Source organism: Microtus oregoni, unplaced genomic scaffold, assembly GCF_018167655.1.
Source record: "Microtus oregoni isolate MIOR12 unplaced genomic scaffold, Mior012 000014F_ref0000157, whole genome shotgun sequence".
Lineage (NCBI taxonomy): Eukaryota > Metazoa > Chordata > Mammalia > Rodentia > Cricetidae > Microtus > Microtus oregoni.
In genome coordinates, this window is record NW_024543073.1 from 25,307,589 (window position 1) to 25,323,187 (window position 15,599).

The window sequence follows — 15,599 nt, forward strand, 5'->3', positions numbered from 1 at the left end:
GTCCCTGTCTCCTTTCATCGCCTGATGAAGGTTAATATTCAGGAGGATGCCTATATATTTTTCTTTGGGTTCTCCTTATTTAGCTTCTCTAGGATCACTAATTATAGGCTCAATGTCCTTTGTTTATGGCTAGAAACCAAATATGAGTGAGTACATCCCATGCTCCTCTTTTTGGGTCTGGCTTACCTCACTCAGGATAGTGTTTTCTATTTTCATCCATTTGCATGCAAAATTCAAGAAGCCCTTGTTTTTTACTGCTGAGTAGTACTCTAATATGTATATATTCCATACTTTCTTCATCCATTCTTCCATTGAAGGGCATCTAGGTTGTTTCCAGGTTCTGGTAGTATTTACTTTCTAAAAACACTTTTCTAAAGTTCGGATATTTAAAATTAGTAGAGGATATTTGAATTGAATTACTAAGAAAAAATAAATTATTGTTATGATTTTTGTGTTTATATGTAAAACAAATCTGCTTTTATTAGTTGGTGATTTTATATAAGAATATCCACACTACAATGAGAACAGTATGCTATTATTGAGTATGAACTATTAGTGAGGAAATATCAAATAAAGAAATCTTTCCATTCAAATTATTATGAATATATATATATATATATTTTAAAAAAGTTACAGTTACAAATGTATCCAATCAGTTTTGGTTGTCTCCGAAGAGATCAGGAAGTGGGACTCCAAAGAGGTATGGATATAGGACAGGGGCCGAGACCTTTGCACAAAGCAAAGGTCATGTAATAAAGGGAATGGGAGGAAGGCTTCCCAGGTGGGAGCAGAGTTATCATTCCTTATGCTGCTGGCCATCTCTTTCCTGCCATAAATTATAAGAGGAGCTAGCAGTCAGGAATTAATGTGGAATTACGTTTGTAATTTCCAAAATAGTAAAAGACCTTTCCAATTTTCTTGGGGCAGTCAGTGCCCCTGTTAACAATAAAACCTCAGCTTTTCTTTGTTTCAATTTCCTCATTGATAAAAGCCCAATAGCTTGCAATCTCACCATAGCACATAAAAATAAATACTAGGTACGTCATATTTATGAACTCTAATTGCATAGCTTTGGATCTTCCTTGTAGTTATTTCTATACATATAAGGTGAAATAGAGAATTGGATTTCATGCTTAGTTTTATTTCTGCAACATTTGCTGCATAATTATCCTTTGAAAATTAACTTAAGTGTCCAAAAGCCAGACTCTATGGTAAATAAAAATTAAATATAATGTAGCCCATCCTTTCAAACACACAAGTTCTTTGTTTCTAACTTCTGGCTTATATTCGAATGACTCTGCTACCTGTCCCCTTCCTAGTTCTAATATCCCACGAACACTTTACATTCATATCTAAACTGCCTGTGTGCTGGGTCATGTGGCATTGTGCAAAGTCCACTATAATAATTTCTTCCTTTTACTTCAATGAAGCATGGAAGCAGAAACAAGACTACAGACTCTAGAATCAGAAGAGTTTAATCCAAACTTCACTGGCTCCTTGCTAACAAGCAACTCAACTTCTCTTTGTCTCTGGGTCCTCACCTTAAAAACAGAACTTACTTACTATGGCATCAAAGAAGTTTTCCCAGTAGCATCTACCTGATATCAACTTATTTATACAGCACGAGTTTCCTTTTTCTTCCTATTCTGAACATCGTTTCATGGTCTCAATGTCTTCACAGATAATAATTTCTCTGCCTAACCTATACTGTCACCTTCATTGCTCTAGCTGTATCACTAGTACCTCAAGTTTAATATTAACCAATAATAATTCCTATGCCCACTACTAGAACCATTAGTATCTATCAGAGATAAAGACATCTCACTCAAAATTGCATAGTCAGATGCCAAGTAGTGAGCGTGAAGTGAAAGGTGACTGTTCCCTAGGTAAGTCCACTTGGCCAAGGAGCCACATTCTGAGAAGCTAGGTTTAGCTTGTCATTATAAGTCTTGCTTATAATTCTAGGTTACATTTGCTAATAAATGTGGACCAGCTCTTGTGCTATCTACTACCCTGATGACATGGCATGGTACAGACTGTACACTCTGTGGTAATTATTTAAATAAATAAACCTTACATTGGCCTAATGACTCATAGGAGATGATGTCAATGATCTTTGCTTTGTCACCAAGTAAGCAGAACTTAATCCTGGCATATATTTGTTAATACAGGGAAAGTGAAGATCTCTCTGGGTAGAAGGAATAATAAGGATGTCCAGAAATGAGAGTAATTTAGGACTGCTACATGCTCAGCACACCGAATTTACTCATGAGGAGCTCTCATAGTCTTAACCATTGCACTCAATAACTATTAAACTCAGTACTATACATAGTATACTATAATAGATGCTGGGGATGTATCAATGGGCAATCTGATGCTGATTTCCTTGTTCAAAGAGTGTTTCACAAAGAAAGGATTTAAGACATAAAAAAATGTTTAGTTGGAGAGTTTTGCTTTGTTGCTCTGTTGAGACCATATTCCTTGATTGTACATTTCTGCTAGAGTATTTTTAAAAATAAGAAAAAGCACACATAAATATATACTTGTATATGTATGTATTCACATGAGATTATGAATAAATCCACATACATAGATGCATATATACTTATATGTATATAATTGGCAGTACTATCCTCCTCAAACCATATATATCTCTATGAGGGGGAAGGGACTCGTTTTCTCATATGGACTCACAGTTGAAAGCAAAGCAGATGGAGCTTCTTGAGGAGGCAGCTTGCTTGCTGAAATGTCATGGATATACAGAAATAAAACAGAAAATGAAAGGCAAGAAAACATTCTCGTCTGAATAGTGAACTATCTGATGTCTTCTCAAAGTCGCATGGCTTGGCTAATGAAAAGAAACACTCTCGGGCCTTTTGTTCTACATTTATAACAAAACTCAAACCACATGTCTGTCATGTAACAAGCTACTCTTGATAATTTCTCACGAATAATAATCATTGTTTGATGGAACAACTTGTAAGACCCAGAAGGTACCCAGGAAAGTTGACACTTGCATTTGCTCTCTGAGGGGTAATTTGTGGCGACAAATAGTCCATTGACTGTTGCATTTAGACTTTAAAACAATTGCTTACACACAAGAGAAAACCAAGGACTGAGGCTGTGCTCCACACCAGCTTCTTGTCCCTTTTCATTTCCGTGTTTTCTCTGATTGAAGGAAGCATTAGATACTCATGACAACAGATAGACAAAAAGACCCCTGTATAGTTTTCCTAAATATTATTAGGATAACTAATAATTTGATAACTTTTTTCTGTGATTATCTGTGCTTACTTCAGCCAAATTCATTGCAAGATTAACCGGTATGATGTGTGTTTTACAATGAAACTCACAGACGAGAAGTCTGTAGGTTTCCATTAACTGATACACCAGTGTTGTGCACACAAACAATGCTCACGATTGTCTCCAGGGAGCCCTGCGCAGATCGCATCTGACAAAAGGGCACAACCAGGCTAATCAACAGTTTGTAATTATAGACAAGGACCTGGCTCTACTTCCTCCACGTGCCTTTGAGGAAGGAGTCTTTGGATGGAACTGTCCTAGGGACTCAGCTGTTTGCTTTCATCTGTTAGATACAGAATTCTCACGCTCCAAGAAACACCCCTGCTAAGCCTGGCCGAAGTTCACCGCCTTTCTAACTACTTTCAGGATGGAGAAAGCCAGAGAAAGATTAAACAAAGGATATTGGAGATATGATGCCTGGCACTGTCATGGTGTACTGAAACCAAATTGATAAGACCTGTGTGATCCCCCAGCAGATTCAAGCATTATGTAATAACACCCCACGGTTGCCATTCACTTCAGCTTTCTTCCACCCACAGCTGCTGATGAGAACAAAACATTTGCCAACAACTTCAGAAAAAAAAAAATAGCTGCCCCAGATTTCTGCAGACACTTCCTTTCCAGATGAAAAGGTGAGATACCCTAACAGCAGTATAACTGACAATGAAGAATTTGGCAAGTGAATTGGAGCCTTCTGGCTTAAGAGTTACTCAGTTGACTAGGTAGAAGCCAAGTTTTACTATTTAAAAACAACTCAGAAGACATAGAAATCCTTTGATTGGAAACAGTTTCTCTGGACCAGAACTAGTCTCCTGAGAAAAGTCTCTTCAATTGATGGCAGGGAAAATTGCCCTGATGAAATTTCCAATAAGGGCAGGTGGCTCAATTGACATCACACAGCAGGTAGCAGTGCTTTGCAGTCTGACAAATTATGATCTCAAAAAAGGCAAACTTCTCCCTGCATATAGGAGACCGCAGAAAGCTTGTTGAACACGATCGTAATTAACATGATCATGGACAGAGGACTAGGCACAGTTTAATGAGAAACAGAAGTGATACAATGTGCACAGAGAGAGAGAGACAGACAGACAGACACATACATGCATAAATGGCTTACAGCTGATAGGTCACAAATAATCCAACAGTCTATTAGAGAGGCTCAGAACTCAGTTGCTGCTAGGTCCCTGAAGCTAGATGCTATAGCAGTCCCAATCTGGCGTTAACAGCTCAAAAGATTCCGTCAGATTCACTCATCTTTAACTCACATTGGAACCTAAGAATCTAGAGCATTGTGTCCATAAAGAAGGACAGCAGCAACAGAGACAGACAAGCTCACCAGAAAGAAACAAAGGAAAGAAAACAGGATTGCTTTTCCCTCTTATCCTATATGTATGGGCTGCAGCTTCTGGAAGTTACTGCCCACTGGAGGGAGGAGCATCTCCTCTCAGTTAACCCTTTTGAGAACTATCATCATAGGCTTGTCCAGAGCTGTGTCTCTAAGCTGTCTTAAAATATAGTTAACTTGGCAACAAAGATTAACCATCACAATCCCACTCCTTATCAACTAGACATCTAACCACATCTTTTCATATTATGTCTTATTTCCACATGAAAGCAATAAGAATGTTATAATTCCACATATGAGGACAAAATTATCATATGTACAATCCAAACATCCCATTTCTCCCCGGTGGTTGTTTGAAAAAAAAAAAAGAAAAAGTGTCCTCAAAAGGAGTGGCACTATTAGGAGGTATAGTTGAAAGAAGTATGACACTGTGGGGGCAGACTTGGAGGTCTCTTTTGCTCAAGTTTCCTTTAGGCAGTCAACTTCCTATTGCCTGCAGGATGTAGCACTCTCAACTATTTTTCCAGTACCCCATCTGCCTGCATGCCACCATGCTTCCCACCATGATGATAATAGACTGAACTTCTGAAACTGTAAGTGAGCCACCCCAATTAAGAGTTGCCATGGTTATAGTGTCTTTTCACAGCTTTAGAAAACCCTAAAACATCTCCCAACAACAGATAACAAAGTCCTTCTTAAACTGTACCCCATAACTCAAATATAATAATTTATATTTAGTAATATTTAGCTACTGACATTATCCCAATTTGTAGTATACAACTTGGTAAAGGAATAAGAGAGGAAAGTAAACATGAATATCTGACATGTATGTGTATACGCATATTATGTACACAAACATTCTTAATAGTATATTCAGGATAATTACAAACCTCGTTTCTGTCACTGGTCTTGTGGCAGTAGCTGATATTTGCATCAACCTCCTTTGACTACTCAAACTATATTTCCTCACCCTCAGCAAACAACTCAACATGTTTTTGTTTTGTGCTTTTCACATGAAGGGTAACCCACACCTTCATTCCTGAAATCTGGATTATTTTCATCCTGCCTAGATTGGGTTGTTGTAGTTTCCCATTGATTTTAATCATAAGACATGGTAGCACCAAGAGATGCCCTAAAAGATCATCTGCACTCCAGACATACTCTTCTTTATCATGGCTGTGAAGTAGTAGCCCAATTTCCCCTAATCAGTCTCTCTTGATAACACTGTAACCCTTTCTTAAACTTGATGCAATGGAATCAGGAGCCCAGATATGGTCATGGAAAAATATTACCTACCATTTAAATGAAAAGTTTGTTGTGCCTCCTGAAATAAGCATTCTTCCTCTGGAACCAAGGCCTGCAAAACATAGGCTCTTCAGAATGGGAGACAAAAAAATTTATCAATGAGCAACTCTAGGTGATGGTTAGTAGTACTGTCCCCATGTCCAGTGCTTGATTTTTGAACCTGTGAATTCTGCCTATAGGAGATACAGTACTGTTCACTGGATTCTGATCCATGGCATATACAGTCTTCTGGAGAACTACCTCCACACTCCTGGCTATTGCCACCTAGTTGGCACTGACGATATATTGCTAAAAGTCCACCCTACTATGCTTTCAAGTTAACTTCTTCAGGATGATGGAAATATGTTAAGGCTAGTGAATTACATGAGAAAGAACCCACAACCATATCTACTTGACTACCAAGTAAGTTTATTGCTGTGGTGGCTTACATTAGAATGGCCCCTATTGGCTCACATATTTGAATACTTAGTCACCAGTGGATGGAACTGTTATAATTAATAACTATTAATTATAAGAATTAGAAGGTGTGCCTGTTGGGCTATGTATGACCTTGTTGAAGGAAGTATGTCACTTGAAGTGGGTTTTGAGGCTTCAAAAGCCAAAGCCAAGCACTCAAGCACAGCCTCTCTCTCTCTCTCTCTCTCTCTCTCTCTCTCTCTCTCTCTCTCCCTCTCTTTGTCTCTCTCTCTCTTTCTCTCTCTCTCTCTCTCTCTCTCTCTCTCCCTCTCTCTCTTTCTCTCTTTCTCTCTCTCTCCCCCTGCTGCCTGTAAATCAGGATGTAAAGTTCTCAGCTACAGTTCCAGTACCATGCCTGTCTGGTTCCCACTATGATGATCATGGAATAACCCTACTAACATCTAAGCAGCACCCTAATTAAATGCTTCCTTTTATAAGAGTTGCATTGGTCATCCTGGACAATCGGAATACAAGAAAAAAAGACTGCCAAACCTTGCCAAGACAGGGTAAGATGGTTCTGAAAATTTTCTTGCCTCTGAAAATGGTCTGTCCGTTACTCTAGACCTTAGTCTAAGTTGGTTGCTCTAACATTAAAAATGAGACTTCGGGTGATTGTTCAGGCAGCCAGGTGTCTCTGCTATTTGTTGCATATTTCAGAAGCTGCTTGATTGCACTTCCTGATTAAACAAGTAATATTATCTCCCTTCTTAGGCCTTCAATGGGGTTGAAGATTAGATAGACATAGTTATCATCCTCCTATGATCTAGCCAAGCCATTTCCAATACAAGACTTAGACTCCTTAGGATAGAATGTTTACTTAAAAATTAGGATATGTTCATTGTTTAATATTGCTTATGCTGGTTGTAATTTTATTATTTATACTTGATATCTGTTTCCTGTGTACATAGTTTTGTATTGGGTTTGGAACTCTCTTATTTAAACAAAAGGGGGAGATGCTGTGGGAGCTCCTTCAGCCAACAGTCTTTAACATACCAGCCTACTTGGGTGTAGTCTCTTATATTATAAATGCAGCTATAAAGTGTGCACTAGCTCTCTTGCTTCTGGCTCTCACTTCCAGCTGCTAGATTCTGTTCCTGTTCCCTGTATGTGCAGAGGACTGTGATCTAGGACTGTGATTTGTAAGTCTACCCCTAAATAAATAACCCTTTATTATACATAATTCTGTACTAGTGTGGGAATATTTTGTAACCTCTGTCATCATTTATCCAGTGGAATAAGGTCCAGGTGGGGAAGCAAGTATAGTCAAATATAAATATCCTACTAATCACATCACATAAAGAATATTTTTTTAAGCTTGCTAACATTATGGGTATAGGTAATAGTGTTTACTTCAAATATAGCTAGTAAATGTTAAACTCTGTCTATTTGTCCTCCCAGGGTCTCTATATCACTAATAACTTCATAACCCATTGACTGTAATTATGACATATTAAAGGAGAAGACAATAGAAATGTCAATAATGGCTTTCCTGGCCTTTCTTTTTTTAAAATTATAAACTGATTGGTCTATTAGTTCAGGTTTCTTATTAACTCTTATAACCTATATTAGCTCATAATTCTTGTCTGTGTTATCCATGTGGCTTGGTACCTTTTTCAGTGAGGCAGTCACATCTTGCTTGCTCTATATCTGGCTTCCTCTGTATCTGGGTGACAGCTGAAGACTGCAACATCCCTCTTCCCAGAATTCTTGTTGCCCCACCTCTACTTCATGCCTGGTTGCCCCACCTATACTTCCTGCCTGGCTACTGGCCTATCAGTGTTTATTTAAAATACAAGTGACAAGGTACAGACCATTGTCCCATAACATTGTCCCCTTTTTTTAGCAAGTCATCTCTGTTTTCATTGTATAGGAAACCTTAGTCTAAAACATATCTCTGTGAAAACATTAGGTTAGAAATTTTGGACATGTTTACCTATCCTGAGAAATGAGCTTTTATCTCTAGTAGCATTGTCTATAGCCACACAATAAGGTTCTGCAGAATAATGAGTGGGGTATAAGGTATCCATGGTGATATTATAGATGTTAACTGTGAGACTGATGGCCTTCAGGGAGCACCCAGGAAAGACTCTGTTGACAAGGTCTATGAGTAAATTTGCAAAGATGAAAGGGGTCAGTTCTAATATTTGAATCTTATTGGACAGAAGGTGAGTTGCCACAAAGGTGTTGGCCCCAAGTGAGGTGGTATATTCCTCTAAGTAGTATACATCCTCTGTATTAGTCCAACTAGTTTATAGAAAAGACTTGTCCATATAGACTAAGAGTGAAGGTATTTTACAGAATCCATGCTCACACCAAAGCTTTGCCTTGGGTCCAGTAGAGTCTTGTAGACCTCCATTTCTGTTTCAAATCCTGTAGAAAATAGTTGAGACTTTGAAAAGCAAGTCTTACTTGGATATATTCTTCTCTTTGTCTGTTCCCCTAAATAAGTTGTAGCAGGTAATTTTGAGAGATTTGGCTGGCTATAGCTAGTCTTTAATTTTCAACTGTATATTTGTTAATATCTGCCAATGGCTGTTTTAATAGATTTTTTTCCAGAGGGAAGATCATGATCAGTTTGTCAGTAAGAGCTACTCCATCAAACAAGGTATTAATAGCCAATGTCTCTTGTTATGTGGTATTTCTAATGTCTGCTACATCTGTATTGATGTACAAAAGAATGGAAAATGTTATGCCACCTCCAAGTAAGGAGCCAACAAACTGTTTATTCTCCTAAATTCAGGCTCAGAGCAGAGCTCTTGAGGTGGGAGCCATGATTTGAGGCTGAAGCTGAGTAAGATATTTTGGGTCCTAGGTGTGATTATAAGCCTTGTAGGAATGCTAAGGTCATGCATCACCAGGGACTCTCCTGTAACCATTAGTGTAAAAGTAGGAGACTGACAAATGTTGCCTTAAAGCGGGCTGTGAAGAATTTGTTGTTTTTGTCCCATCCTCCGCTATCAATGATGCATGGTGTTAGGCTGCTTTCTCTGATTCCACAGAATTTCCATGTTATGGGAAAGACATACACCACATCAAATCGGAGTCCTTTGTGCAGTTCCTGTATGTGATTTATAAGTATGGGCTATGGGCCACAAAGTCTCCAGAGCTTATTCCTCGAGCTGTGATAGTGGAAGAATCACCTAGAAATAATAGGGAAGTCCTAGGGGTGTGTATGATTTTAGGGTTCCAGTTAGGAAAGATCCATACCTGCAGTTTCCACCAATGCAAGTTTCTATGGTCTGCATTTTCATGTGATCCTTTGGCACAAAGAAGTCATGGGATCTAGGGCATCTTCTGGTTGCAGTTTATATTATATCTACTCTTGGGTTGGTTGATATAATAAATTTGATAGCCAGTATAAGTCCAGGTTAAAATTTCAACAGACTGTGAAATAATGTTCCATATTCTGGTCAACAACAAGTGTTTTCCTGGTGTGTATATCCAGAGGAATTGGGAAGTCCAATGTTTCATTGTCATAGAGTTTATGTATGGTATCAAAGCTCCAAAAATTATTCCCCATATGTCAAATAGTTTTTGATTTTAAAAATGGGTTTTAGTGTATTATTAATAATTAGTGGAGTCCATTGTTCCTTGGGTTTTATAATTTTCCTTTTAAATATATCAAATAAATATGACTATCATATTATAGAGTTTCTGAGAGTGGTGTATGAAAAAGACTGGTAAGTCAGTTAGGTTACTCTATTATCTCTTCCACCATTTTTGTTTTGTCCGTGGTATATTAAACCTGTGAAGTGGTGGTCCAGTTGAAGTTGAAGCCATTGATGAACTGAGAGGAAATTTGAATAGACTTGCCCTCACAAGGCCAGTGTGAATTTGGTGATTGCATTGAGAAGTTATCCCATATGTACGAGGTGACATTAGCCAGTACATTAGTCTAATTGATATTGTCTGGCAACCATCCCAGAGATTTGATTGTGGGAGTTGAGACCTATTGCATCAATAATTGTGATGGTATATAGGCCATGTCTGTACAAAATAGGGATGGCTGTGCTATGGTATAATCTGAGTTCTGTAGAACCTCATGCATAAACAGGGTTGGGATTGTCTGCATGGGTTCTTCTCAGGGGGTGGACCTTCAATATCATAAGATACAAAGGGTTGTGGCAGCAGTTCAGTCAAGATTAAAGGAAATTTGTAATGTTATATCCCCAGTGCTGCAATTTCCAGACGTCATTAATAGGTGAAAATTAATTACTTCCTGCCTTCCATGTCAGGTGGTTATTCCATAAGTTCATCTTACCATAGCAGGGTGGTTATAGTCAAAAAGGTGAATGCACATTTGAATCTGTATGGTAGAGATAACGTATTCCAAGAGAGAAAATTCTTCCATGGTGTTCTCCTATCAGTGTCTGGGTAAAATATGGTTCTTTCAAATCATGGGTTCACATGGGTTTGTTGTGGTTGATGTTGATGTCTCTCAGTCAAGTAACTTGGCTCCTCATTCCAGTCCCAATCTGGATAACAGTACACATTTTCATTTGCAATGCCAGTCATTTTACTGTATTGGTAGCTAACTACAGGGTTCATCTGCCATATGTATGGGGTGAAGAATGCTGAGAAAGTTTTGTGCTTGCTGCTATTTCGCAGTCAAACATGGAGTCTTCCATAGCTAGCATCTCAAATCATATTCTCTCTTTGTTCTTCATTGTAAGGTGGAAGGATTATTTAAAAGGTATTTCTCCCCTGTGAAAGTTGTAGAAGGCTGATGCTGCTGTGATACTTCTCCAAATCTGTGTTAAATGGCATTTCAATGGGTTTCTTTGCTTAAAATAAGTGTTTTCAGCTTCTTCTTGGTCATTGGTGAGTACGGCTCTCAAGAATTGGCACAAAATGGACATTAGCCTTTCTCCATTCATTACAATGGCTATACCATACTATATTTCCAATAGCTTCATAGTGAGCATATTGGGCATAGAATGCTTTCCTGGTACATATGAGGCTTAGAAAGAAGTGTTCATGGTTCCAGTATTTTGGTAGGAATCCATCCATGGTGTAGTAGGCTAAGTCACCAATATCCTTTTTATTCTTGGTTTATTTGTTGTTTAAGCTGTTGGTATCATGGTTGCTTCATTCATGGTTCCTGTTACTGTAGACATGGTTGTTGACAAACTTGATCATGTCTCAAACTGTGATGACCTGAATGGTCTTGATGGTAAAGCAAACAATGGCATCGTCAAAGAGTCTAAGCTTAACTTGTTGGATAATGTTAAACTTATAGAACTCAGCAGGAGGCATCTCAGAGGTCGATATCATTGTGTTGTTTCATCTTTGCTCTCTTTTATTTTTGGGTCGAAGTTTCTATGGGGCATAGTGTATAATTTGTTATGGCTCTGCCTTGCCATGTGCTCTTCCCGCCCCCTGTCTGGGCAAAAGGTATAATTCCCAGTTAACTCCGGTGCTGAGTAAAGAAGTCCTGTGACAATTACTATCCATAAAAAAGTGCAAATCCAATACATTGAATTAGCCCTAGACACATTATGTTGGTAGACCGTCTAATTTCCTAAGGTTCAGATTTCCCCCTCATCTGTGGTCCAGATTGTATTGCCTGTTCCAAGTGCCACAACTTCTGTCTCCTTTAAGTCTTAAGTAGTTCTGTCCCTGTAAACACATTTATGGGGAATTATTCTGCATGGTCTGGAAATATCTGGTGGTTTTTCTAACTCTAAGTCTGATTAATAGCTTTTTCTAAGGAAGAAGATCTATTCAATCTTAGTCTAGTATTCAACTCATAGCATGCAACTTTGATAGCCTTTTTCAAGAGGGTATTTTTGAGTTGTAACAACTTGGTTTTAAGTATTCAATTCCATCTTTTTATATTGCCAACTGCTGTTGGGTTATATGTTAAATGGAAGTTCCATTATATGTCTGTAGTCTGGGACCATCTCTGAATTTTAAATAATATAAAATGTGTTCCTTGATCTGACTCAATAATTATTGGGCAGTCACATCTGTCTATTCAATACCAGAGTGTGTATATTGTTGCCAACTGGTCTGATCCATGGCTTTCTTTAACTAATCCAAGCCCTGTGCTTAAAACTGCAAAGGTGCAAGCATAGAGGCCCCCGTGAATATTCAAGGATTCAATGAAATATTTGTAATTCATAATTAAATTGTTTGGGAGACCATGCTACAGATGGGAATCCATGTCTGAATCTAGTTTAAGTGCTAGACAGAAGTGGCAGTTTCTGATGGCCTGTTCACAGGCCTGCCAAAATACGTTGAGATTCCTTTTTATCAAATCATTAGAACAAAGCATGTTCTGTATGTGTCTGTATGTCCCTCTATTTTGTGTAATCCTAGGATTTCTTTCTTACTAATTATGTAATATTCTCAAGTTTCTTAATTTTCCAGTCTAGGTTCCTTTTAATATTTATTTTCTGAGGGTTGTCCTGGTTTAATTTAGTTTTCCATTTCCCCTTACTTTTTAGTGTTGTGGGTAGGCTTTCAAGTTTATGAATTGTGTGATCTATCATCCTTGCATATTTATTGTGAATTTGTTCCCTTGGAAATTTTAATATTCTAGTCTTAATTCAACATAATGTGAAATTTGTCCACTATTTTGTTATTTTTAGATGTCTTCTGCCTTGCCTGTGTACATGAGTGACATTAACTTTAATGTCTTTGTTAAGTTTTGCCATTTCCATCCATGCCTACCTTAACCAAATATCTTTGCCATTTATCTGCCTGTTAATGGTTTTTCACACACACCATGAATTGGAGAAGACACAAATTTTCCTCTTGCCTTCCTTAGCTTTTGCCTTACAGTCAATAATGCTGCTATCACTTCAGCATGTTGTGCAGAAGGAACCACAGTGGTTCCTTCCATAGTAATTCATTCCATGCCCCAGTCTATAGGCTGCCACTTTCCATTTAGTTTTGACTCCTTCAGTGGCTGATGATCCATCAATAAACCATCCAATGGTCAAATGCTGTGACCATTCCATTGGTCCCTTAGTCTAATAAATCAGTTGCCTATAATCCCCATCCCTATCACTCAACCCTTCCCCCAAAGAGGATCTATTCCTCAGAGTTTGAATTCACAGATTCTTTTGCTACCACATCCTAGACACAAAAGAAATTAATATAGGTACGATTTTTACTGTAATACCTTTCCTTTTGTGACTAAGTCTGAGGACTCTGCCATTGATTAGATCCAATCCATTATTCAAATAGACTCACTTATGACTATAAGTTGGTTGGCAATGACTGAGTGTAGGGTTCTGCATGCCTCAAAAAATGTCCAAATTTGTTTCTCAAAGAGAGAGTATTTATTCTCTGGATATGGGATGCTTTTGCAATAAAAGACAATGGGCAAATGTTAGTGCAGTCCCTTTCACTTTACGACAAGTTCCCAGTTGCCATATTCACCAATAAATGTATATTCATAAATTATATTCATATAATTATATAATTTGTATATCCAATAAACTGTCCATAATCAAGATATCAATTATTTCAATATTGGTCATGGATGCATGCACATAGATGAACTTACAGGTTGTCTCAAAAGCTTTTCTTTTTTCCTGTTTCCACTAGAAATCAGTTGCCTTCTTTGTAACACTACAGAGGGGTATCATAATAATCTGTAAATATGGTATGTGGTTCCTCCATTATATGCAAACATACTAATTAGGTGTTGGATCTGATTTTCATCTCTGGGTGGAGATATATAAAATCTTGGGCAATACACTACCTGGGACCTTGGGTCCTTCAGATACCCATAACACACCTAGACATTTTGTTGAGCTATCTGGCCCTTTTACCTTGTGTTTATTAATGGTCCAGCCATCATGAACCACAATACCAATTGCTATCTCCATATAATTTTAGCAGTGTCCTTTATTGTATCCTGAAATCAAAATATCATATACGTATCTTCAAAGTTGATAATCCTACTTGGGTAACTTTTCCAATGACCATATTAGAGTCACATAGTCAATGACTGGGTTATTCTTATAGCCTTGAGGCACTCTTTTGAATCTGTATTGTTTAATATTCCAGATAAAAGTAGTAATGTCTTTAGCATCCATGAGGAGTCATGAGGAGTGGTATGCTAAAGAACATGTCTGATAAGTCTATGGTATCAAAAAATTTGGGGTTGTAATTCCTAATCATTAAGAATATATCTTCTACATCAGGTACATTTCCTAGCATTTAAATCTGATTAATTTTCCTATAGTCCACTGTGAATCTCCACTGATCATTTAACTTCTTTACTGACAAAAGAGATATAATGAAGTTGAAAGACTGTGTGGGTTTAATAATATCTTCCTTCAATAATTTATATACAGTATTAGTGATGGTGTCAGTACCTTCCTTAATAGGATATGGTTTGGTAAAGAATCACTTAATTTTAGGAAGTTCTATAGGAGGAATTTGTATCTGGGTGATGTTATAGCCTAAGTTTTTTTTTTTAAATGTAATGCCACTGGGGAAATAGTTTGGGTTATGACATTCATCTCCAACACACAATTATGTGTTAGGGTAAATGTTGTGGGGGGGAATATTTAGAGCAAATTATATGCTAATAATTCTAAGTTTTCTATTCTACCTTTAAATTGTTTTCCTACTACTCCTTCAATAATTTCATAATTTGGGGGAGAAGGTTGGAAAGGGTAGGTAGAGGTTTCAAATTGTCACCTCACTCCCTTAAACTTGGCTGACCAGATTAAGACTCAGATTCAACCACAATCTAAAGCCTGCTTGTGTGAATGCAGTACTCTAATTGGCTTAAGTCTTCCTGTCGTAATCCATCTCTACAATGATGTTAGCATTCTGAAGTTATTCCTTTGTTTTTGCATAAAGTAAGAGACTGTGATAGAGGCTGAGAGATCACCCTCAATGTTCACTGCAGATATAAAACACACATCAGTGTTTCTAGCACAGAATGGGGGATTTAATAATTTTCCCATGGTAGTTAGCAAGGCTCTGAAGAGCATGTTCGTGATCACAAAATCATTAAAATGTGACACATGGCCTCGTTTTAGCACATTTGTAACCAAGATGAAGGCAATAAAGTACATTAACAAAACACTTAAGATAGGATACAGCATTAGTCCATGTCCAATTGTTTTAAAATACACTTCTGAAAGGACACTTTATAAAGAAAATAATTTGATTTATCTCACTGTTCAGGAGATTGAAAGTCCAAGATTGGGGGTGAGTTTCA